Source organism: Orcinus orca, chromosome 4, assembly GCF_937001465.1.
Source record: "Orcinus orca chromosome 4, mOrcOrc1.1, whole genome shotgun sequence".
Classification (NCBI taxonomy): domain Eukaryota; kingdom Metazoa; phylum Chordata; class Mammalia; order Artiodactyla; family Delphinidae; genus Orcinus; species Orcinus orca.
The window spans coordinates 59,528,644-59,554,686 of record NC_064562.1 but is presented as its reverse complement, the minus strand read 5'-3'; positions in this window follow the sequence as shown (position 1 = coordinate 59,554,686).

Here is a 26,043-nt window from a genome sequence, read left to right as displayed (position 1 = left end):
AGGATTGCTTCAGGCCCTAGTGTGGTTCCGGCACGGCACGCTGAGCCTTTGGTTAATTCCTCTTTCTGGTGGGAAATGAGAGTTAAATTTGCCCGTCCAGACACCTCCAGTTAGTCTCTCATTGGTTCTCCCTATTCCTGTTCATCTTACGCAGAAATTGCAAACTGGGCCAAACACGAGGTTAAAGGCACTGACTCTCCAAGTGGGCAGAGTGTTAGAAAAGCGTCTGGAATGTTGCACCCGAATACCAGAGGACGAAAACTGAGACATATTTGAACACTTTTTCCGGTCACACGGTGGATCATACTCTGGGTTCCACATGCATGTTTTAGCTGAAGGAAGAATCCCTTAAACCTCTAGAGTTGAGACACATGGAATGGATACCATGCAATATGACTTCAAAGGGTCTGCATTTGCTCACCAAACCTCACCAATCCTTTCACTGCTGCATTTATGCCACTGTACACACGCTTGATTCTCTTTTGGAGATATATAAATACATAGGTTTTAAGATTCTTACTAGTCAGGTATATTCTTAGGCGTTTAATATGGGGTGTTGAGTCCACTTCGTTGAGCAAGGAGTAGCTCTTGTCTATTACATATTTGGCTTATGGAACGGTATCTGTGCTAATTTCAATCTCTGGTTTTATGCAGCACCCCAACTCACCTTTCCCCTTAAGCAAGCATAAGTTGGTTTTCTACATTTGAGACACTGTTCTGTTTTGTAATTCTGTTCCTGTGTAGCCAAGTTTACATTCCGTGTATTAGTGATATCTTATGATGTTTCTTTTTCTGTGTGACTTATTTCACTTAGATTCATCGTACCTGAATCCACTCATTATGCTGCTATGGGCCTGATGACATAGATTTCATTGCTGAGTGATATTGCATTGTACGTAAGTACCAAAACGTCCTTATCCATTTTTCGCTTTCTGTGATAATGAACTTGTACCCTAAACGAGGTTCTTGTAAACAGAGCCGTCCCAAACTTTGGGGTGGCTGTGTCTTTTTGATTTTAATTTCCCTAAGCTATAGGACCATAAGTGGAAGTGCCCTAGGCTCTGTTGCTTTGTTTTTTAGATGTTTCAGGAAACACCATACACTTCTCCAGACTGGCTGTTGGCAATTTACATCCCGTCCATCAGCATAACAAGGCTCCCAGTTCTCCATGGCCTGTCCTGCCTTTCTGGATTTTACACTTTTTTCAGATGGCCCTTCTGACCATGGGGCAGTGAGACTTCATTGTAGTGCAGATTTCCTTTGCAAGCTTGCTTGGTTGGCCAAAAAGGGCGTATGCCTTTTTTCCTGAATATTTTCAGGAAAAAACGCATACGCCCTTTTTGGCCAAGTGCATCATTATGGACGTTCTGCCTATTTTCCTATGCTTTACATGCAATTCCAGTCTACCTCCTGAAATCGGTTTCCTGCAATTCTGCCCTGCTTTCAAGTCCTCTTGGCAGCCTTACTTCAATATATTTTTGGACGATAGCTGTCATTTATAACTCTGCAGGTTTGTGAATTACAGTGCCACTGAGCTCCTTTCTTCAACTCGCTTTCTTGTGACCTGGCCAAAACACCGCAGGACTGCTTAAGGCCCTAGTGTGGTTCCGGCATGGCCCGCTGAGCCTTTGGTTAATTCCTCTTCCTGGTGGGAAATGAGAGTTAAATTTGCCCGTGCAGACACCTCCTGCTAGTCTCTCATTAGTTCTCCCTATTCCTGTCCATGTTATGCAGAAATTGCAAACTGGGCCGAACAGGAGGTTAAAGGCACTGACTCTCCAAGTGGGGAGAGTGTTAGTAAAGCGTGTGGAATGTTGCACCCGAGTACCAGGGGACGAAAACTGAGACATATTTGAACACATTCCCGATCACACGGTGGATCATACTCTGGGTTCCACATGCATGTTTTAGCTGAAGGGAGAGTCCCTTAATCTTGGAGAGTGGAGACCAATGGAATGGGTACCCCGCAATATGACTTCAAAGGGTCTGCATTTGCTCACCGAACCTCACCAATCCTATCACTGCTGCGTTTATGCTGCTGTACACACACTTGATTCTCTTTTGAGACATATAAATCCATAGGTTTTAAGATTCTTACTAGTCAGGTATATTCTTAGGCGTTTAATATGGGGTGTTGAGTCCACTTCGTTGAGCAAGGAGTAGCTCTTGTCTATTACATATTTGGTTTATGGAACGGTATCTGTGCTAATTTCAATCTCTGGTTTTATGCAGCACCCCAACTCACCTTTCCCCTTCAGCAAGCATAAGTTGGTTTTCTACATTTGAGACCCTGTTCTGTTTTGTAATTCAGTTCCTGTGTAGCCAAGTTTACATTCCGTCTATTAGTGATATCTTATGATGTTTCTTTTTCTGTGTGACTTATTTCACTTAGAATCATCGTACCTGAATCCACTCATTATGCTGCTACGGGCCTGATGACAAAGATTTCATTACTGAGTGATATTGCATTGTACGTAAGTACCACAACTTTTTTTATCCATTTTTCACTTTCTGCGATATTGAACTTGTACCGTAAATGAGGTTCTTGTAAACAGAACCATCCCTAATTTTGGGGTGGCTGTGTCTTTTTGATTTTAATTTCCCTAACCTGTAGGACCATAAGTGGAAGTGCCCTATTCTGTGTTGCTTTGTTTTTTAGATGTTTCAGGAAACACCATACACTTCCTCAGAGTGGCTGTTGGCAATTTACATCTCGCCCATCAGCATAACAAGGCTCCCAGTTCTCCATGGCCTGTCCTGCCTTTCTGGATTTTACACTTTTTTCTGATGGCCCTTTTGACCGGGGGGCAGTGAGACTTCATTGTAATGCAGATTTCTTTTGCAAGCTTGCTTAGTTGGCCAAAAAGGGCATATGCGTTTTTTCCTGAATATATTCTGGAAAAAAGGCATACGCACTTTTTGGCCAAGTGCATCATTGTGGACGTTCTGCCTCTTTTCCTATGCTTTACATGCAATTCCAGTCTACCTCCTGAAATCGGTTTCCTGCAATTCTGCCCCGCTTTCAAGTCCTCTTGGCAGCCTTACTTCAATATATTTTTGGACGATAGCTGTCATTTATAACTTTGCAGATTTTGGAATTACAGTGCCCGTGAGATCCTTTCTTCAACTCGTTTTCTTGTGAGCTGGCCGCAGCACCGCAGGATTGCTTCAGGCCCTAGTGTGGTTCCGGCATTGCACGCTGAGCCTTTGGTTAATTCCTCTTCCTGGTGGGAAATGAGAGTTAAATTTGCCCGTCCAGACACCTCCAGCTAGTCTCTCATTGGTTCTCCCTATTCCTGTTGATTTTCTGAAGAAATTGCAAACTGTGCCAAACAGGACGTTAAAGGCACTGACTCTCCAAGTGGGGAGAGTGATAGTAAAGCGTCTGGAATGTTGCACCCGAGTACCAGGGGACGAAACCTGAGACACATTTGAACACGTTTCCTGATCACATGGTGGATCATAATCTGGGTTCCACATGCATGTTTTAGCTGAAAGAAGAATCCCTTAAACCTGGAGAGTTGAGACCCATGGAATGGGTACCATGTAATATGACTTCATAGGGTCTGCATTTGCTCACCGAACCTCACCAATCCTATCACTGCTTCGATTATGCCGCTGTACACACGCTTGATTCTCTTTCAGAGACATATAAATCCATAGGTTTTCAGATTCTTACGAGTCAGGTATATTATTAGGCGTTTAATATGTGGTGTTGAGTCCACTTCGTTGAGCAAGGAGTAGCTCTTGTCTATTACATTTTTGGCTTATGGAACGGTATCTGTCCTAATTTCAATCTCTGGTTTTATGCAGCACCCCAACTCACCTTTCCCCTTAAGCAAGCATAAGTTGGTTTTCTACATTTGAGACCCTGTTCTGTTTTGTAATTCAGTTCCTGTGTAGCCAAGTTTACATTCCATGTAGTAGTGATATCTTATGATGTTTCTTTTTCTGTGTGACTTATTTCACTTAGGATCATCGTACCTGAATCCACTCATTATGCTGCTACGGGGCTGATGACATAGATTTCATTGCTGAGTGATATTGCATTGTACATAAGTACCACAACTTCTTTATCCATTTTCCGCTTTCTGTGATATTGACCTTGTACTATAAATGAGGTTCTTGTACACAGAGCCGTCCCACACTTTGGGGTGGCTGTGCCTTTTTTATTTTAATTTCCCTAAACTATAAGACCATAAGTGGAAGTGCCCTATGCTCTGTTGATTTGTTTTTTGGATGTTTCAGGAAACACCATACACTTCTCCAGAGTGGCTGTTGGCAATTTACATCCCACCCATCAGCATAACAAGGCTCCCAGTTCTCCATGGCCTGTCCTGCCTTTCTGGATTTTACACTTTTTTCAGATGGCCCTTTTGACCGGGGGGCAGTGAGACTTCATTGTAGTGTAGATTTCCTTTGCAAGCTTGCTTGGTTGGCCAAAAAGGGCGTATGCGTTTTTCCTTGAATATATTCTGGAAAAAAGTCATACGCCCTTTTTTGCCAACTGCATCATTGTGCACGTTCTGCCTCTTTTCCTATGCTTTACATGCAATTCCAGTCTACCTCCTGAAATCGGTTTCCTGCAATTCTGCCCCACTTTCAAGTCCTCTTGGCAGCCTTACTTCAATATATTTTTGGACGATAGCTGTCATTTATAACTCTGCAGGTTTGTGAATGACAGTGCCCCTGAGCTCCTTTCTTCAACTCGCTTTCTTGTGAGCTGGCCGGAACACCGCAGGATTGCTTCAGGCCCTACTGTGGTTCCTGCATGGCACGCTGATCCTTTGGTTAAATCCTCTTCCTGGTGGGAAATGAGAGTTAATTTTTCCCGTCCAGACACCTCCAGCTTGTCTCTCATGGGTTCTCCCTATTCCTGTTCATTTTCCGCAGAAATTGCAAACTGGGCCAAACAGGAGGTTAAAGGCACTGACTCTCCAAGTGGAGAGAGTGTTAGTAAAGCGTCTGGAATGTTGCACCCGAGTAGCAGGGTCAAAAACTGAGACACATTTGAACACGTTTCCCGATCACACGGTGGATCATACTCTGGGTTCCACATGCATGTTTTAGCTGAAGGAAGAATCCCTTAAACCTGGAGAGTTGAGACCCATGGAATGGGTACCATGCAATATGACTTCAAAGGGTCTGCATTTGCTCACCAAACCTCACCAATCCTATCACTGCTGCGTTTATGCCACTGTACACACGCTTGATTCTCTTTTGGAGACATATAAATCCATAGGTTTTAAGATTCTTACTAGTCAGGTATATTCTTAGGTGTTTAATATGGGGTGTTGAGTGCACTTCGTTGAGCAAGGAGTAGCTCTTGTCTATTACATATTTGGCTTATGGAACAGTATCTGTGCTAATTTCAATCTCTGGTTTTATGCAGCACCCCAACTCACCTTTCCCCTTAAGCACGCATATGTTGGTGTTCTACATTTGAGACCCTGTTCTGTTTTGTAATTCAGTTCCTATGTAGACAAGTTTACATTCCGTGTAGTAGTGATATCTTATGATGTTTCGTTTTCTGTGTGACTTATTTCACTTAAAATCATTGTACCTAAATCCACTCATTATGCTGCTACGGGCCTGATGACATAGATTTCATTGCTGAGTGATATTGCATTGTACGTAAGTACCACAACTTCTTTATCCATTTTTCGCTTTCTGTGATATTGAACTTGTCCCGTAAACGAGGTTCTTGTAAACAGAGCCGTCCCAAACTTTGGGGTGGCTGTGTCTTTTTGATTTTAATTTCCCTAAGCTATAGGACCATAACTGGAAGTGTCCTAGGCTCTGTTGCTTTGTTTTTTAGATGTTTCAGGAAACACCATACACTTCTCCAGAGTGTCTGTTGGCAATTTACATCCCGCCCATCAGCATAACAAGGCTCCCAGTTCTCCATGGCCTGTCCTGCCTTTCTGGATTTTACACTTTTTTCAGATGGCCCTTGTGACCGGGGGGTAGTGAGACTTCATTGTAGTGCAGATTTCCTTTGCAAGCTTGCTTGGTTGGCCAAAAAGGGCGTATGCGTTTTTTCCTGAATATATTCAGGAATAAACTCATACACACTTTTTGGCCAAGTGCATCATTGTGGACGTTCTGCCTCTTTTCCTATGCTTTACATTCAATTCCAGTCTACCTCTTGAAATCGGTTTCCTGCAATTCTGCCCCGCTTTCAAGTCGTCTTGGCAGCCTTACTTCAATATATTTTTGGACGATAGCTGTCATTTATAACTCTGCAGGTTTGTGAATGACAGTGACCCTGAGCTCCTTTCTTCAACTCGCTTTATTGTGAGCTGGCCACAACACCGCAGGATTGCTTCAGGCCCTAGTGTGGTTCCGGCACGGCACGCTGAGCCTTTGGTTAATTCTTTTTCCTGGTGAGAAATGAGAGTTAAATATGCCCGTCCAGACACCTCCAGCTAGTCTCTCTTTAGTTCTCCCTATTCCTGTTCATTTTCCGCAGAAATTGCAAACTGGGCCAAACAGGAGGTTAAAGGTATTGACTCTCCAAGTGGGGAGAGTGTTAGTAAAGCTTCTGGAATGTTGCACCCGAGTACCAGGGGATGAAAACTGAGACACATTTGAACACATTTCCCGATCACACAGTGGATCATACTCTGGGTTCCACATGCATGTTTTAGCTGAAGGAAGAATCCCTTAAACCTGGAGAGTTGAGACCCATGGAATGGGTACCATGCAATATGACTTCAAAGGGTCTGCATTTGCTCACTGAACCTCACCAATCCTATCACTGCTGCATTAATGCCGCTGTACACACGCTTGATTCTCTTTTGGAGACATATAAATCCATAGGTTTTAAGATTCTTACTAGTCAGGTATATTCTTAGGCGTTTAATATGGGGTGTTGAGTCCACTTCGTTGAGCAAGGAGTAGCTCTTGTCTATTACATATTTGACTTATGGAACGGTATCTGTGCTACTTTCAATCTCTGGTTTTATGCAGCACCCCAACGCACCTTTCCCCTTAAGCAAGCATAAATTGGTTTTTTGCATTTGAGACCCTGTTCTGTTATGTAATTCAGTTCCTGTGTAGCCAAGTTTACATTCCGTGTATTAGTGATATCTTATCATGTTTCATTTTCTGTGTGACTTATTTCACTTAGAATCATCGTACCTCAATCCACTCATTATGCTGCTACGGGCCTGATGACATATATTTCATTGCTGAGTGATATTGCATTGCACGTAAGTACCACAACGTCTTTATCCATTTTTCGCTTTCTGTGATATTGAACTTGTACCAAAAACGAGGCTCTTGTAAACAGAGCCGTCCCAAACTTTGGGGTGGCTGTGTCTTTTTGATTTTAATTTCCCTAAGCTATAGCACCATAACTGGAAGTGCCCTAGGGGCTGTTGCTTTGTTTTTTAGATGTTTCAGGAAACACCATACACTTCTCCAGAGTGGCTGTTGGCAGTTTACATCCCGCCCATCAGCATAACAAGGCTCCCAGTTCTCCATGGCCTGTCCTGCCTTTCTGGATTTTACAGTTTTTTCAGATTGCCCTTTTCACCGGGGGGCAGTGAGACTTCATTGTAGTGCAGATTTCCTTTGTAAGCTTGCTTGGTTGGCCAAAAAGGGCGTATGCGTTTTTTCCTGAATATATTCAGGAAAAAACGCATACGCCCTTTTTTGCCTAGTGCATCATTGTGGACGTTCTGCCTCTTTTCCAATGCTTTACATGCAATTCCAGTCTACCTCCTGAAATCGGATTCCTGCAATTCTGCCCTGCTTTCAAGTCCTCTTGGCAGCCTCACTTCAATATATTTTTGGACAATAGCTGTCATTTATAACTCTCCAGGTTTGTGAATGACAGTGCCCCTGAGCTACTTTCTTCAACTCGCTTTCTTGTAAGCTGGCCGCAACACCGCAGGATTGCTTCAGGCCCTAGTGTGGTTCCGGCACGGCACGCTGAGCCTTTGGTTAAATCCTCTTCCTTGTGGGAAATGAGAGTTAAATTTGCCCGTCCAGACACCTCGAGGTAGTCTCTCATTGGTTCTCCCTATTCCTGTTCATTTTCCGCAGAAATTGCAAACTGGGCCAAACAGGAGTTTAAAGGCACTGACTCTCCAAGTTCGGAGAGTGTTAGTAAAGCGTCTGGAATCTTCCAACCGAGTACCAGGGGGCAAACACTGAGACACATTTGAACACGTTTCCCGATCACACGGTGGATCATACTCTGGGTTCCACATGCATGTTTTAGCTGAAGGAAGAATCCCTTAAACCTGCAGAGTTGAGACCCATGGAATGGGTACCATGCAATATGACTTCAAAGGGTCTGCATTTGCTCACCGAACCTCACCAATCCTATCACTGCTGCGTTTATGCCGCTGTACTCATGCTTGATTCTCTTTCAGAGACATATAAATCCATAGGTTTTAAGATTCTTACTAGTCAGGTATATTCTTAGGCGTTTAATATGGGGTGTTGAGTCCACTTCGTTGAACAAGGAGTAGCTCTTGTCTATTACATATTTGGCTTATGGAACGGTATCTGTGCTAATTTCAATCTCTGGTTTTATGCAGCACCCCAACTCACCTTTCCCCTTAAGCAAGCATAAGTTGGTTTTCTACATTTGAGACCCTGTTCTGTTTTGTATTTCAGTTCTTTGTAGCCAAGTTTACATTCCGTGTAGTAGTGATATCTTATGTTTCTTTTTCTGTGTGACTTATTTCACTTAGAATCATCGTACCTGAATCCACTCATTATGCTTCTACGGGCCTGATGACATAGATTTCATTGCTGAGTGATATTGCATTGTACGTAAGTACCACAACTTCTTTATCCAATTTTCGCTTTCTGTGATATTGAACTTGTACCGTAAACGAGGTTCTTGTAAACAGAGCTGTCCCAAACTTTGGGGTGGCTGTGTCTTTTTGATTTTAATTTCCCTAAGCTATAGGACCATAAGTGGAAGTGCCCTAGGCTCTGTTGCTTTGTTTTGTAGATGTTTCAGGAAACACCATACACTTCTCCAGAGTGCCTGTTGGCAATTTACATCCCGCCCATCAGCATAACAAGACTCCCAGTTCTCCATGGCCTGTCCTGCCTTTCTGGATTTTACACTTTTTTCAGATGGCCCTTTTGACCGGGGAGCAGTGAGACTTCATTGTACTGCAGATTTCATTTGCAAGCTTGCTTGGTTGGCCAAAAAGAGCGTATGCGTTTTTTCCTGAATATATTCAGGAAAAAACGCATACGCCCTTTTTAGCCAAGTGCATCATTGTGGACGTTCTGCCTCCTTTCTGATGCTTTACATGCAATTCCAGACTACCTCCTGAAATCGGTTTCCTGCAATTCTGCCCCGCATTCAAGTCCTCTTGGCAGCCTTACTTCAATATATTTTTGGACGATAGCTGTCATTTACAACTCTGAAGGTTTGTGAATTACAGCGCCACTGAGTTCCTTTCTTCAACTCGCTTTCTTGTGAGCTGGCCGCAACACCGCAGGATTGCTTCAGGCCCTAGTGTTTATCCGGCACGGAACGCTGAGCCTTTGGTTAAATCCTCTTCCTCGTGGGAAATGTGAGTTAAATTTGCCTGTCCAGACACCTCCAGGGAGTCTCTCATTGGTTCTCCCTATTCCTGTTCATTTTCCGCAGAAATTGCAAATTGGGCCAAAGAGGAGGTTAAAGGCACTGACTCTCCAAGTGGGGAGAGTGTTAGTAAAGCGTCTGGAATGTTGCACCCGAGTACCAGGGGACGAAAACTGAGACACATTTGAACACGTTTCCCGATCACACGGTGGATCATACTCTGGGTTCCACATGCATGTTTTAGCTGAAGGAAGAATCCCTTAAACCTGCAGAGTTGAGACCCATGGAATGGGTACCATGCAATATGACTTCAAAGGGTCTGCATTTGCTCACCGAACCTCACCAATCCTATCACTGCTGCGTTTAGGCCGCTGTACACACGCTTGATTCTCTTTCGGAGACATATAAATCCATAGGATTTAAGATTCTTACTAGTCAGGTATATTCTTAGGCGTTTAATATGGGGTGTTCAGTCCACTTCGTTGAGCAAGGAGTAGCTCTTGTCTATTACATATTTGGCTTATGGTACGGTATCTGTGCTAATTTCAATCTCTGGTTTTATGCAGCACCCCAACTCACCTTTCCCCTTAAGCAAGCATAAGTTGGTTTTCTACATTTGAGACCCTGTTCTGTTTTGTAATTCAGTTCCTGTGTAGCCAAGTTTACATTCCGGGTATTAGTGATATCTTATGATGTTTCTTTTTCTGTGTGACTTATTTCACTTAGAATCATCGTACCTGAATCCACTCATTATGCTGCTACGGGCCTGAAGACATAGATTTCATTGCTGAGTGATATTGCATTGTACGTAAGTACCACAACTTCTTTATCCATTTTTCGTTTTCTGTGATATTGAACTTGTACCGTAAATGAGGTTGTTGTAAACAGAGCCGTGTCAAATTTTGGTGTGGCTGTGTCTTTTTGATTTTAATTTCCCTAAGCTATAGGACCATAAGTGGAAGTGCCGTAGGCTCTGTTGCTTTGTTTTTTAGATGTTTCAGGAAACACCATACCCTTCTCCAGAGTGGCTGTTGGCAATTTACATCCCGCCCACCAGCATAACAAGTCTCCCAGTTCTCCATGGCCTGTCCTGCCTTTCTGGATTTTACACTTTTTTCAGATGGCCCTTTTGACCGGGGGGCAGTGAGACTTCATTGTAATGCAGCTTTCCTTTGCAACCTTGCTTGGTTGGCCAAAAAGGGCGTATGCGTTTTTTCCTGAATATATTCAGAAAAAAACGCATACGCCCTTTTTGGCCAAGTGCATCATTGTGGACGTTCTGCCTCTTTTCCTATGCTTTACATGCTATTCCAGTCTACCTCCTGAAATCAGTTTCCTGCAATTCTGCCCCGCTTTCAAGTCCTCTTGGCAGCCTTACTTCAGTATATTTTTGGACGATAGCTGTCATTTATAACACTGCAGGTTTGTGAATGACAGTGCCCCTGAGCTCCTTTCTTCAACTCGCTTTCTTGTGAGCTGGCCGCAACACCACAGGATTGCTTCAGGCCCTAGTGTGGTTCCGGCACGTCACTCTGAGCCTTTGGTTAATTCCTCTTCCTGGTGGGAAATGAGAGTTAAATTTGCCCGTCCAGACACCTCCAGCTAGTCTCTCATTGGTTCTCCCTATTGCTGTTCATTTTCCGCAGAAATTGCAAACTGGGCCAAACAGGCGGTTAAAGGCACTGACTCTCCAAGTGGGCAGAGTGTTAGTAAAGCATCTGGAATACTGCACCCGAGTACCAGGGGACGAAAACTGAGACACATTTGAACACGTTTCCCGATCACACGGTGGATCATACTCTGGGTTCCACATGCATGTTTTAGCCGAAGGAAGAATCCCTTAAAACTGGAGAGTTGAGACCCATGGAATGGGTACCATGCAATATGACTTCAAAGGGTCTGCATTTGCTCACCGAACCTCACCAATCCTATCAGTGCTGCGCTTATGCCGCTGTACACACGCTTGATTCTCTTTCGGAGACATATAAATCCATAGGTTTTAAGATTCTTACTAGTCAGGTATATTCTTAGACGTTTAATATGGGGTGTTGAGTCCACTTCGTTGAGCAAGGAGTAGCTCTTGTCTATTACATATTTGGCTTATGGAACGGTATCTGTGCTAATTTCAATCTCTGGTTTTATGCAGCACCCCAACTCACCTTTCCCCTTAAGCAAGCATAAGTTGGTTTTCTACATTTGAGACCCTGTTCTGTTTTGTATTTCAGTTCTTTGTAGCCAAGTTTACATTCCGTGTAGTAGTGATATCTTATGTTTCTTTTTCTGTGTGACTTATTTCACTTAGAATCATCGTACCTGAATCCACTCATTATGCTTCTACGGGCCTGATGACATAGATTTCATTGCTGAGTGATATTGCATTGTACGTAAGTACCACAACTTCTTTATCCAATTTTCGCTTTCTGTGATATTGAACTTGTACCGTAAACGAGGTTCTTGTAAACAGAGCTGTCCCAAACTTTGGGGTGGCTGTGTCTTTTTGATTTTAATTTCCCTAAGCTATAGGACCATAAGTGGAAGTGCCCTAGGCTCTGTTGCTTTGTTTTGTAGATGTTTCAGGAAACACCATACACTTCTCCAGAGTGCCTGTTGGCAATTTACATCCCGCCCATCAGCATAACAAGACTCCCAGTTCTCCATGGCCTGTCCTGCCTTTCTGGATTTTACACTTTTTTCAGATGGCCCTTTTGACCGGGGAGCAGTGAGACTTCATTGTACTGCAGATTTCATTTGCAAGCTTGCTTGGTTGGCCAAAAAGAGCGTATGCGTTTTTTCCTGAATATATTCAGGAAAAAACGCATACGCCCTTTTTAGCCAAGTGCATCATTGTGGACGTTCTGCCTCCTTTCTGATGCTTTACATGCAATTCCAGACTACCTCCTGAAATCGGTTTCCTGCAATTCTGCCCCGCATTCAAGTCCTCTTGGCAGCCTTACTTCAATATATTTTTGGACGATAGCTGTCATTTACAACTCTGAAGGTTTGTGAATTACAGCGCCACTGAGTTCCTTTCTTCAACTCGCTTTCTTGTGAGCTGGCCGCAACACCGCAGGATTGCTTCAGGCCCTAGTGTTTATCCGGCACGGAACGCTGAGCCTTTGGTTAAATCCTCTTCCTCGTGGGAAATGTGAGTTAAATTTGCCTGTCCAGACACCTCCAGGGAGTCTCTCATTGGTTCTCCCTATTCCTGTTCATTTTCCGCAGAAATTGCAAATTGGGCCAAAGAGGAGGTTAAAGGCACTGACTCTCCAAGTGGGGAGAGTGTTAGTAAAGCGTCTGGAATGTTGCACCCGAGTACCAGGGGACGAAAACTGAGACACATTTGAACACGTTTCCCGATCACACGGTGGATCATACTCTGGGTTCCACATGCATGTTTTAGCTGAAGGAAGAATCCCTTAAACCTGCAGAGTTGAGACCCATGGAATGGGTACCATGCAATATGACTTCAAAGGGTCTGCATTTGCTCACCGAACCTCACCAATCCTATCACTGCTGCGTTTAGGCCGCTGTACACACGCTTGATTCTCTTTCGGAGACATATAAATCCATAGGATTTAAGATTCTTACTAGTCAGGTATATTCTTAGGCGTTTAATATGGGGTGTTCAGTCCACTTCGTTGAGCAAGGAGTAGCTCTTGTCTATTACATATTTGGCTTATGGTACGGTATCTGTGCTAATTTCAATCTCTGGTTTTATGCAGCACCCCAACTCACCTTTCCCCTTAAGCAAGCATAAGTTGGTTTTCTACATTTGAGACCCTGTTCTGTTTTGTAATTCAGTTCCTGTGTAGCCAAGTTTACATTCCGGGTATTAGTGATATCTTATGATGTTTCTTTTTCTGTGTGACTTATTTCACTTAGAATCATCGTACCTGAATCCACTCATTATGCTGCTACGGGCCTGAAGACATAGATTTCATTGCTGAGTGATATTGCATTGTACGTAAGTACCACAACTTCTTTATCCATTTTTCGTTTTCTGTGATATTGAACTTGTACCGTAAATGAGGTTGTTGTAAACAGAGCCGTGTCAAATTTTGGTGTGGCTGTGTCTTTTTGATTTTAATTTCCCTAAGCTATAGGACCATAAGTGGAAGTGCCGTAGGCTCTGTTGCTTTGTTTTTTAGATGTTTCAGGAAACACCATACCCTTCTCCAGAGTGGCTGTTGGCAATTTACATCCCGCCCACCAGCATAACAAGTCTCCCAGTTCTCCATGGCCTGTCCTGCCTTTCTGGATTTTACACTTTTTTCAGATGGCCCTTTTGACCGGGGGGCAGTGAGACTTCATTGTAATGCAGCTTTCCTTTGCAACCTTGCTTGGTTGGCCAAAAAGGGCGTATGCGTTTTTTCCTGAATATATTCAGAAAAAAACGCATACGCCCTTTTTGGCCAAGTGCATCATTGTGGACGTTCTGCCTCTTTTCCTATGCTTTACATGCTATTCCAGTCTACCTCCTGAAATCAGTTTCCTGCAATTCTGCCCCGCTTTCAAGTCCTCTTGGCAGCCTTACTTCAGTATATTTTTGGACGATAGCTGTCATTTATAACACTGCAGGTTTGTGAATGACAGTGCCCCTGAGCTCCTTTCTTCAACTCGCTTTCTTGTGAGCTGGCCGCAACACCACAGGATTGCTTCAGGCCCTAGTGTGGTTCCGGCACGTCACTCTGAGCCTTTGGTTAATTCCTCTTCCTGGTGGGAAATGAGAGTTAAATTTGCCCGTCCAGACACCTCCAGCTAGTCTCTCATTGGTTCTCCCTATTGCTGTTCATTTTCCGCAGAAATTGCAAACTGGGCCAAACAGGCGGTTAAAGGCACTGACTCTCCAAGTGGGCAGAGTGTTAGTAAAGCATCTGGAATACTGCACCCGAGTACCAGGGGACGAAAACTGAGACACATTTGAACACGTTTCCCGATCACACGGTGGATCATACTCTGGGTTCCACATGCATGTTTTAGCCGAAGGAAGAATCCCTTAAAACTGGAGAGTTGAGACCCATGGAATGGGTACCATGCAATATGACTTCAAAGGGTCTGCATTTGCTCACCGAACCTCACCAATCCTATCAGTGCTGCGCTTATGCCGCTGTACACACGCTTGATTCTCTTTCGGAGACATATAAATCCATAGGTTTTAAGATTCTTACTAGTCAGGTATATTCTTAGACGTTTAATATGGGGTGTTGAGTCCACTTCGTTGAGCAAGGAGTAGCTCTTGTCTATTACATATTTGGCTTATGGAACGGTATCTGTGCTAATTTCAATCTCTGGTTTTATGCAGCACCCCAACTCACCTTTCCCCTTAAGCAAGCATAAGTTGGTTTTCTACATTTGAGACCCTGTTCTGTTTTGTAATTCAGTTCCTGTGTAGCCAAGTTTACATTCCGTGTATTAGTGATATCTTATGATGTTTCTTTTTCTGTGTGACTTATTTCACTTAGAATCATCGTACCTGAATCCACTCATTATGCTGCTATGGGCCTGATGACATAGATTTCATTGCTGAGTGATATTGCATTGTACGTAAGTACCACAACTTCTTTATCCATTTTTCGCTTTCTGCGATATTGAACTTGTACCGTAAATGAGGTTCTTGTAAACAGAGCCGTCCCAAAGTTTGGGGTGGCTGTGTCTTTTTGATTTTAATTTCCCTAAGCTATAGGACCATAAGTGGAAGTGCCCTAGGCTCTGTTGCATTGTTTTTTGGATGTTTCAGGAAACACCATACACTTCTCCAGAGTGGCTGCTGGCAATTTACATCCCGCCCATCAGCATAACAAGGCTCCCAGTTCTCCATGGCCTGTCCTGTCTTTCTGGATTTTACACCTTTTTCAGATGGCCCTTTTGACCGGGGGGCAGTGAGACTTCATTGTACTGCAGATTTCCTTTGCAAGCTTGCTTGTTTGGCCAAAACGGGCGTATTCGTTTTTTCCTGAATATATTCAGGAAAAAACGCATACGCCCTTTTTGGCCAAGTGCATCATTGTGGACGTTCTGCCTCTTTCCCTATGCTTTACATGCAATTCGAGTCTACCTCCTGAAATCGGTTTCGTGCAATTCTGCCCCGCTTTCAAGTCCTCTTGGCAGCCTTACTTCAATATATTTTTGGACAATAGCAGTCATTTATAACTCTGCAGGTTTGTGAATTACAGTGCCCCAGAGCTCCTTTCTTCAACTTGCTTTCATGTGAGCTGGCCGCAACACCGCAGGATTACTTCAGGCCCTAGTGTGCTTCCGGCACAGCACGCTGAGCCTCTGGTTAATTCCTCTTCCTGGTGGGAAATGAGAATTAAATTTGCCCGTCCAGATACCTCCAGCTAGTCTCTCATTGGTTCTCCCTATTCCTGTTCATTTTCCGCAGAAATTGCAAACTGGGCCAAACAGGAGTTTAAAGGCACTGACTCTCCAAGTGGGGAGAGTGTTAGTAAAGCGTCTGGAATGTTGCACCCGAGTATCAGGGGACGAAAACTGAGACACATTTGAACACGTTTCCGATCACACGGTGGATCATACTCTGGGTTCCACATGCATGTTTTAGCTGAAGGAAGAATCCCTTAAAACTGGAGAGTTGAGACCCATGGAATGGGTACCATGCAATATGACTTCAAAGGTTCTGCATTTGCTCACCGAACCTCACCAATCCTATCACTGCTGCGATTATGCCGCTGTACACACGCTTGATTGTGTTTCGGAGATATATCAATCCATAGGTTTTAAGATTCTTACTAGTCAGGTATATTCTTAGGCGTTTAATATGGGGTGTTGAGTCCACTTTGTTGAGCAAGGAGTAGCTCTTGTCTATTACATATTTGGCTTATGGAACGGTATCTGTGCTAATTTCAATCTCTGGTTTTATGCAGCACCCCAACTCACCTTTCCCCTTAAGCAAGCATAAGTTGGTTTTCTACATTTCAGACCCTTTTCTGTTTTGTAATTCAATTCCTGTGTAGCCAAGTTTACATTCCGTGTATTAGTGATATCTTATGATGTTTCTTTTTCTGTGTGACTTATTTCACTTACAGTCATCGTACCTGAATCCACTCATTATGCTGCTACGGGCCTGATGACATAGATTTCTTTGCTGAGTGATATTGCATTGTACATAAGTACCACAACTTCTTTATCCATTTTTCGCTTTCTGCGATATTGAACTTGTACCGTAAACGAGGTTCTTGTAAACAGAGCCATCCCAAACTTTGGGGTGGCTGTGTCTTTTTGATTTTAATTTCCCTAAGCTATAGGACCATAAGTGGAAGTGCCCTAGGCTCTGTTGCTTTGTTTTTTGGATGTTTCAGGAAACACCATACACTTCTCCAGAGTGGCTGTTGGCAATTTACATCCCACCCGTCAGCATAACAAGGCTCCCAGTTCTCCATGACCTGTCCTGCCTTTCTGAATTTTACACTTTTTTCAGATGGCCCTTTTGACCGGGTGGCAGTGAGACTTCATTGTAGTGCAGATTTCCTTTGCAAGCTTGTTTGGTTGCCCAAAAAGGACGTATGCGTTTTTTCCTGAATATATTCAGGAAAAAACGCATACGCCCTTTTTGGCCAAGTGCACCATTGTGGACATTCTGCCTCTTTTCCTATGCTTTACATGCAATTCCAGTCTACCTCCTGAAATCGGTTTCCTGCAATTCTGCCCCACTTTCAAGTCCTCTTGGCAGCCTTACTTCAATATATTTTTGGACGATAGCTGTCATTTATTACTCTGCATGTTTGTGAATTACAGTGCCCCTGAGCTCCTTTCTTCAACTCGCTTTCTTGTGTGCTGGCCGCAACACCACAGGATTGCTTCAGGCCCTAGTGTGGTTCCGGCATGGCACGCTGGGCCTTTGGTTAATTCCTCTTCCTGGTGGGAAATGAGAGTTAAATTTGCCCATCCAGACACCTCCAGCTAGTGTCTCATTGGTTCTCCCTATTCCTGTTCATTTTCTGCAGAAATTGCAAACTGGGCCAAACAGGAGGTTAAAGGCACTGACTCTCCAAGTGGGGAGAGTGTTAGTAAAGCGTCTGGAATGTTGCACCCGAGTACCAGGGGACGAAAACTGAGACACATTTGAACACGTTTCCCGATCACACGGTGGATCATACTCTGGGTTCCACATGCATGTTTTAGCTGAAGGAAGAATCCCTTAAACCTGGAGAGTTGAGACCCATGGAATGGGTACCATGCAATATGACTTCAAAGGGTCTGCATTTGCTCACCGAACCTCACCAGTCCTATCACTGCTTCGTTTATGCCACTGTACACACGCTTGATTCTCTTTCGGAGACATATAAATCCATAGGTTTTAAGATTCTTACTAGTCAGGTATATTCTTAGGCGTTTAATATGGGGTGTTGAGTCCACTTAGTTGAGCAAGGAGTAGCACTTGTCTATTACATATTTGGCTTATGGAACGGTATCTGTGCTAATTTCAATCTCTGGTTTTATGCAGCACCCCAACTCACCTTTCCCCTTAAGCAAGCATAAGTTGATTTTCTGCATTTGAGGCCCAGTTCTGTTTTGTAATTCAATTCCTGTGTAGCCAAGTTTACATTCCGTGTGTTAGTGATATCTTATGATATTTCTTTTTCTGTGTGACTTATTTCACTTAGAATCATCGTACCTGAATCCACTCATTATGCTGCTATGGGCCTGATGACATAGATTTCTTTGCTGAGTGATATTGCATTGTACATAAGTACCACAACTTCTTTATCCATTTTTCGCTTTCTGTGATATTGAACTTGTACCGTAAACGAGGTTCTTGTAAACAGAGCCATCCCAAACTTTGGGGTGGCTGTGTCTTTTTCATTTTTATTTCCCTAAGCTATAGGACCATAAGTGGAAGTGCCCTAGGCTCTGTTGCTTTGTTTTTTAGATGTTTCAGGAAACACCATACACTTCTCCAGAGTGTCTGTTGGCAATTTACATCCCGCCCATCAGCATAACAAGGCTCCCTGTTCTCCATGGCCTGTCCTGACTTTCTGGATTTTACACTTTTTTCAGATGGCCCTTTTGACCGGGGGGCAGTGAGACTTCATTGTAGTGCAGATTTCCTTTGCAAGCTTGCTTGGTTGGCCAAAAAGGGCGTATGCGTTTTTTCCTGAATATATTCAGGAAAAAACGCATACGCCCTTTTTGGCCAAGTGCATCATTGTGGACGTTCTGCCTCTTTTCCTATGCTTTACATGCAATTCCAGTCTACCTCCTGAAAACGGTTTCCTGCAATTCTGCCCCGCTTTCAAGTCCTCTTGGCAGCCTTACTTCAATATATTTTTGGACACTAGCTGTCATTTATAACTCTGCAGGTTTGTGAATGACAGTGCCCCTGAGCTCCTTTCTTCAACTCGCTTTCTTGTGAGCTGGCCGCAACACCGCAGGATTGCTTCAGGCCCTAGTGTGGTTCCGGCATGGCATGCTGAGCCTTTGGTTAATTCCTCTTCCTGGTGGGAAAGTAGAGTTAAATTTGCCCGTCCAGACACCTCCATCTAGTCTCTCATGGGTTCTCCCTATTCCTGTTCATTTTCCGCAGAAATTGCAAACTGGGCCAAACAGGAGGTTAAAGGCACTGACTCTCCAAGTGGGGAGAGTGTTAGTAAAGCGTCTGGAATGTTGCACCCGAGTACCAGGGGACGAAAACTGAGACACATTTGAACAGCTTTCCCGATCACACGGTGGATCATACTCTGGGTTCCACATGCATGTTTTAGCTGAAGGAAGAATCCCTTAAACCTGGAGAGTTGAGACCCATGGAATGGGTACCAGGCAGTATGACTTCAAAGGGTCTGCATTTGCTCACCTAACCTCACCAATCCTATCACTGCTGTGTTTATGCTGCTGTACACACGCTGCATTCCCTTTAGGAGACATATAAATCCATAGGTTTTAAGATTCTTACTAGTCTGGTATATTCTTAGGCGTTTAATATGGGGTGTTGAGCCCACTTTGTTGAGCAAGGAGTAGCTCTTGTCTATTACATATTTGGCTTATGGAACGGTATCTGTGCTAATTTCAATCTCTGGTTTTATGCAGCACCCCAACTCACCTTTCCCCTTAAGCAAGCATAAGTTGGTTTTCTACCTTTGAGACCCTGTTGTGTTTTGTAATTCAGTTCCTTTTTAGCCAAGTTTACATTCCGTGTATTAGTGATATCTTATGATGTTTGTTTTTCTGTGTAACTTATTTCACTTAGAATCAACGTACCTGAATCCACTCATTATGCTGCTACGGGCCTGATGACATAGATTTCATTGCTGAGTGATATTGCATTGTACGTAAGTACCACAACTTCTTTATCCATTTTTCGCTTTCTGTGATATTGAACTTGTACCATAAACGAGGTTCTTGTAAACAGAGCCGTCCCAAACTTTGGGGTGGCTGTGTCTTTTTGAGTTTAATTTCCCTAAGCTATAGGACCATAAGTGGAAGTGCCCTAGGCTCTGTTGCTTTGTTTTTTAGATGTTTCAGGAAACACCATACACTTCTCCAGAGTGGCTGTTGGCAATTTACATCCCGCCCATCAGCATAACAAGGCTCTCAGTTCTCCATGGCCTGTCCTGCCTTTCTGGATTTTACACTTTTTTCAGATGGCCCTTTTGACCGGGGGGCAGTGAGACTTCATTGTAGTGCAGATTTCCTTTGCAAGCTTGCTTGGTTGGCCAAAAAGGGCGTATGCGTTTTTTCCTGAATATATTCAGGAAAAAACGCATACGCCCTTTTTGGCCAAGTGCATCATTGTGGACGTTCTGCCTCTTTTCCTATGCTTTACATGCAATTCCAGTCTACCTCCTGAAATCGGTTTCCTGCAATTCTGCCCCGCTTTCAAGTCCTCTTGGCAGCCTTACTTCAATATATTTTTGGACGATAGCTGTCATTTATAACTCTGCAGGTTTGTGAATTACAGTGCCCCTGAGCTCCTTTCTTCAACTCGCTTTCTTGTGAGCTGCCCGCAACACCGCAGGATTGCTTCAGGCCCTAGTATGTTTCCGACATGGTACACTGAGCCTTTGGTTAATTCCTCTTCCTGGTGGGAAATGAGAGTTAAATTTGCCCGTCCAGACACCTCCAGCTAGTCTCTCATTGGTTCTCCCTATTCCTGTTCATTTTCCGTAGAATTTGCAAACTGAACCAAACAGGAGGTTAAAGGCACTGACTCTCCAAGTGGGGAGAGTGTTAGTAAAGCGTCTGGAATGTTGCACCCGAGTACCAGGGGATGAAAAATGAGACACATTTGAACACGTTTCCCGATCACATGGTGGATCATACTCTGGGTTCCACATGCATGTTTTAGCTGAAGGAAGAATCCCTTAAATCTGAAGAGTTGAGACCCATGGAATGGGTACCATGCAATATGACTTCAAAGGGTCTGCATTTGCTCACCGAACCTCACCGGTCCTATCACTGCTTCGTTTATGCCGCTGTACACACGCTTGATTCTCTTTCAGAGACATATAAATCCATAGGTTTTAAGATTCTTACTAGTCAGGTATATTCTTAGGCGTTTAATATGTGGTGTTGAGTCCACTTTGTTGAGCAAGGTGTAGCTCTTGTGTATTACATATTTGGCTTATGGAACGGTATCTGTGATACTTTCAATCTCTGGTTTTATGCAGCACCCCAACTCACCTTTCCCCTTAAGCAAGCTTAAGTTGGTTTTCTACCTTTGAGACCCTGTTCTGTTTTGTAATTCAATTCCTGTGTAGCCAAGTTTACATTCAGTGTAGTAGTGATATCTTATGATGTTTCTTTTTCTGTGTGACTTATTTCACTTAGAATCATCGTACCTGAATCCACTCATTATGCTGCTACGGGCCTGATGACATACATTTCATTGCTGAGTGATATTGCATTGTACGTAAGTACCACAACTTCTTTATCCATTTTTCGCTTTCTGTGATATTGAACTTGTACCGTAAACGAGGTTCTTGTAAACAGAGCCGTCCCAAACTTTGGGGTGGCTGTGTCTTTTTTATTTTAATTTCCCTAAGCTATAGGACCATAAGTGGAAGTGCCCTAGGCTCTGTTGCTTTGTTTTGTAGATGTTTCAGGAAACACCATACACTTCTCAAGAGTGGCTGTTGGCAATTTACATCCCGCCCATCAGCATAACAAGGCTCCCAGTTCTCCATGGCCTGTCCTGCCTTTCTGGATTTTACACTTTTTTCAGATGGCCCTTTTGACCGGGGGGCAGTGAGACTTCATTGTAGTGCAGATTTCCTTTGCAAGCTTGCTTGGTTGGCCAAAAAGTTCGTATGCGGTTTTTCCTGAATATATTCAGGAAAAAACGCATACGCCCTTTTTGGCCATGTGCATCATTTTGGACCTTCTGCCTCTTTTCCTATGCTTTACATGCAATTCCAGTCTACCTCCTGAAATCGGTTTCCTGAAATTCTGCCCTGCTTTCAAGTCCTCTTGGCAGCCTTACTTCAATATATTTTTGGACGATAGCTGTCATTTAAAACTCTGCAGGTTTGTGAATGTCAGTGCCCCTGAGCTCCTTTCTTCAACTCGCTTTCTTGTGAGCTGCCCGCAACACCGCAGGATTGCTTCAGGCCCTAGTATGGTTCCGACATGGTACGCTGAGCCTTTGGTTAATTACTCTTCCTGGTGGGAAATGAGAGTTAAATTTGCCCGTCCAGACACCTCCAGCTAGTCTCTCATTGGTACTCCCTATTCCTGTTCATTTTCCGTAGAATTTGCAAACTGGACCAAACAGGAGGTTAAAGGCACTGACTCTCCAAGTGGGGAGAGTGTTAGTAAAGCGTCTGGAATGTTGCACCCGAGTACCAGGGGACGAAAACTGAGACACATTTGAACACGTTTCCCGATCAAACGGTGATCATACTCTGGGTTCCACATGCATGTTTTAGCTGAAGGAAGAATCCCTTAAACCTGGAGAGTTGAGACCCATGGAATGGGTAATATGCAATATGACTTCAAAGGGTCTGCATTTGCTCACCGAACCTCACCAATCCTATCACTGCTGTGTTTATGCCACTGTACACACGCTTGATTCTCTTTTGGAGACATATAAATCCATAGGTTTTAAGATTCTTACTAGTCAGGTATATTCGTAGTCGTTTAATATGCGGTGTTGAGTCCACTTCGTTGAGCAAGGAGTAGCTCTTGTCTATTACATATTTGGCTTATGGAACGATATCTGTGCTACTTTCAACCTCTGGTTTTATGCAGCACCCCAACTCACCTTTCCCCTTAAGCAAGCATAAGTTGGTTTTCTACATTTGAGACCCTGTTCTGTTTTGTAATTCAGTTCCTGTGTAGCCAAGTTTACATTCCGTGTATTAGTGATATCTTATGATGTTTCTTTTTCTGTGTGACTTATTTCACTTAGAATCATCGTACCTGAATCCACTCATTATGCTGCTACGGGCCTGATGACATAGATTTCATTGTTGAGTGATATTGCATTGTACGTAAGTACCACAACTTCTTTATCCATTTTTCGCTTTCTGTGATATTGAACTTGTACCGTAAACGCGGTTCTTGTAAACAGAGCCGTCCCAAACTTTGGGTTGGCTGTGTCTTTTTGATTTTAATTTCCCTAAGCTATAGGACCATAAGTGAAAGTGCCCTAGGCTCTGTTGCTTTGTTTTTTAGATGTTTCAGGAAACACCATACACTTCTCCAGAGTGGCTGTTGGCAATTTACATCCCACCCATCAGCATAACAAGGCTCCCAGTACTCCATGGCCTGTCCTGCCTTTCTGGATTTTACACTTTTTTCAGATGGCCCTTTTAACCGGGGGGCAGTGAGACTTCATTGTAGTGCAGATTTCCTTTGCAAGCTTGCTTGGTTGGCCAAAAAGGGCGTATGCGTTTTTTCCTGAATATATTCAGGAAAAAACGCATCTGCCCTTTTTAGCCAAGTGCATCATTGTGGACGTTCTGCCTCTTTTCCTATGCTTTACATGCAATTCCAGTCTACCTCCTCAAATCTGTTTCCTGCAATTCTGCCCCGCATTCAAGTCCTCTTGACAGCCTTACTTCAATATATTTTTGGATGATAGCTGTCATTTATAACACTGCAGGTTTGTGAATGACAGTGCCCCTGAGCTCCTTTCTTCAACTCGCTTTCTTGTGAGCTGGCCACAACACTGAAGGACTGCTTCAGGCCCTAGAGTGGTTCCGGCATGGCCCGCTGAGCCTTTGGTTAATTCCTCTTCCTGGTTGGAAATGAGAGTTAAATTTGCCCGTCCAGACACCTCCTGCTAGTCTCTCATTGGTTCTCCCTATTCCTGTTCATTTTCCGCAGAAATTGCAAACTGGGCCAAACAGGAGGTTAAAGGCACTGACTCTCCAAGTGGGGAGAGTGATAGTAAAGCGTCTGGAATGTTGCACCTGAGTACCAGGGGACGAAAACTGAGACACATTTGAACACGTTTCCGGATCACACGGTGGATCATACACTGGGTTCCACATGCATGTTTCAGCGGAAGGAAGAGTCCTTTAAACTTGGAGAGTGGAGACCCATGGAATGGGTACCCCGCAATATGACTTCAAAGGGTCTGCATTTGCTCACCGAATGTCACCAATCCTATCACTGCTGTGTTTATGCTGCTGTACACACGCTTGATTCTCTTTCGGAGACATATAAATCCATAGGTTTTAAGATTCTTACTAGTCAGGTACATTCTTAAGCGTTTAATATGGGGTGTTGAGTCCACTTCGTTGAGCAAGGAGTAGCTCTTGTCTATTACATATTTGGCTTATGGAACGGTATCTGTGCTAATTTCAATCTCTGGTTTTATGCAGCACCCCAACTCACCTTTCCCCTTAAGCAAGCATAAGTTGGTTTTCTACATTTGAGACCCTGTTCTGTTTTGTAATTCAGTTCCTCTGTAGCCAAGTTAACATTCCGTGTAGTAGTGATATCTTATGATGTTTCTTTTTCTGTGTGACTTATTTCACTTAGAATCATTGTACCTAAATCCACTCATTATGTTGCTATGGGCCTGATGACATAGATTTCATTGCTGAGTGATACTGCATTGTACGTAAGTATCACAAATTCTTTATCCATTTTTTGCTTTCTGCGATATTGAACTTGTACCGTAAATGAGGTTCTTGTAAACAGAGCCGTCCCAAACTTTGGGGTGGCTGTGTCTTTTTGATTTTAATTTCCCTAAGTTATAGGCCATAAGTGGAAGTGCCCTAGGCTCTGTTGCTTTGTTTTCTGGATGTTTCAGGAAACACCACACACTTGTCCAGAGTGGCTGTTGGCAATTTACATCCCGCCCATCAGCATAACAAGGCTCCCAGTTCTCCATGGCCTGTCGTGCCTTTCTGTATTTTACACTTTTTTCAGATGGCCCTTTTGACCAGGGGGCAGTGAGACTTCATTGTAGTGCAGATTTCCTTTGCAAGCTTGCTTGGTTGGCCAAAAAGAGCGTATGCGTTTTTTCCTGAATATATTCAGGAAAAAACGCATACGCTCTTTTTGGCCAAGTGCATCATTGTGGACGTTCTGCCTCTTTTCCTATGCTTTACATGCAATTCCAGTCTACCTCCTGAAATCGGTTTCCTGCAATTCTGCCCCGCTTTCAAGTCCTCTTGGCAGCCTTACTTCAATATATTTTTGGACGATAGCTGTCATTTATAACTCTGCAGGTTTGTGAATGACAGTGCCCCTGAGCTCCTTTCTTCAACTCGCTTTCTTGTGAGCTGGCCGCAACACCGCAGGATTGCTTCAGGCCCTAGTGTGGGTCCGGCACGGCACGCTGAGCCTTTGGTTAATTCCTCTTCCTGGTGGGAAATGAGAGTTAAATTTGCCCGTCCAGACACCTCCTGCTAGTCTCTCATTGGTTCTCCCTATTCCTGTTCATTTTCCGCAGAAATTGCAAACTGGGCCAAACAGGAGGTTAAAGGCACTGAGTCTCCAAGTGGGGAGAGTGTTAGTAAAGCGTCTGCAATGTTGCACCCGAGTATCAGGGGATGAAAACTGAGACACATTTGAACACGTTTCCCGATCACATGGTGGATCATACTCTGGGTTCCACATGCATGTTTTAGCTGAAGCAAGAATCCCTTAAACGTGGAGAGTTGAGACCCATGCAATGGGTACCATGCAATATGACTTCAAAGGGTCTGCATTTGCTCACCGAACCTCACCAATCCTATCACTGCTGCGCTTATGCCGCTGTACACACGCTTGATTCTCCTTCGGAGACATATCAATCCATAGGTTTTAAGATTCTTACTAGTCAGGTATATTCTTAGGCATTTAATATGGGGTGTTGTGTCCTCTTCGTTGAGCAAGGAGTAGCTCTTGTCTATTACATATTTGGCTTATGGAACGGTATCTGTGCTAATTTCAATCTCTGGTTTTATGCAGCACCCCAACTCACCTTTCCCCTTAAGCAAGCATAAGTTGGTTTTCTACCTTTGAGACCCTGTTCTGTTTTGTAATTCAATTCCTGTGTAGCCAAGTTTACATTCAGTGTAGTAGTGATATCT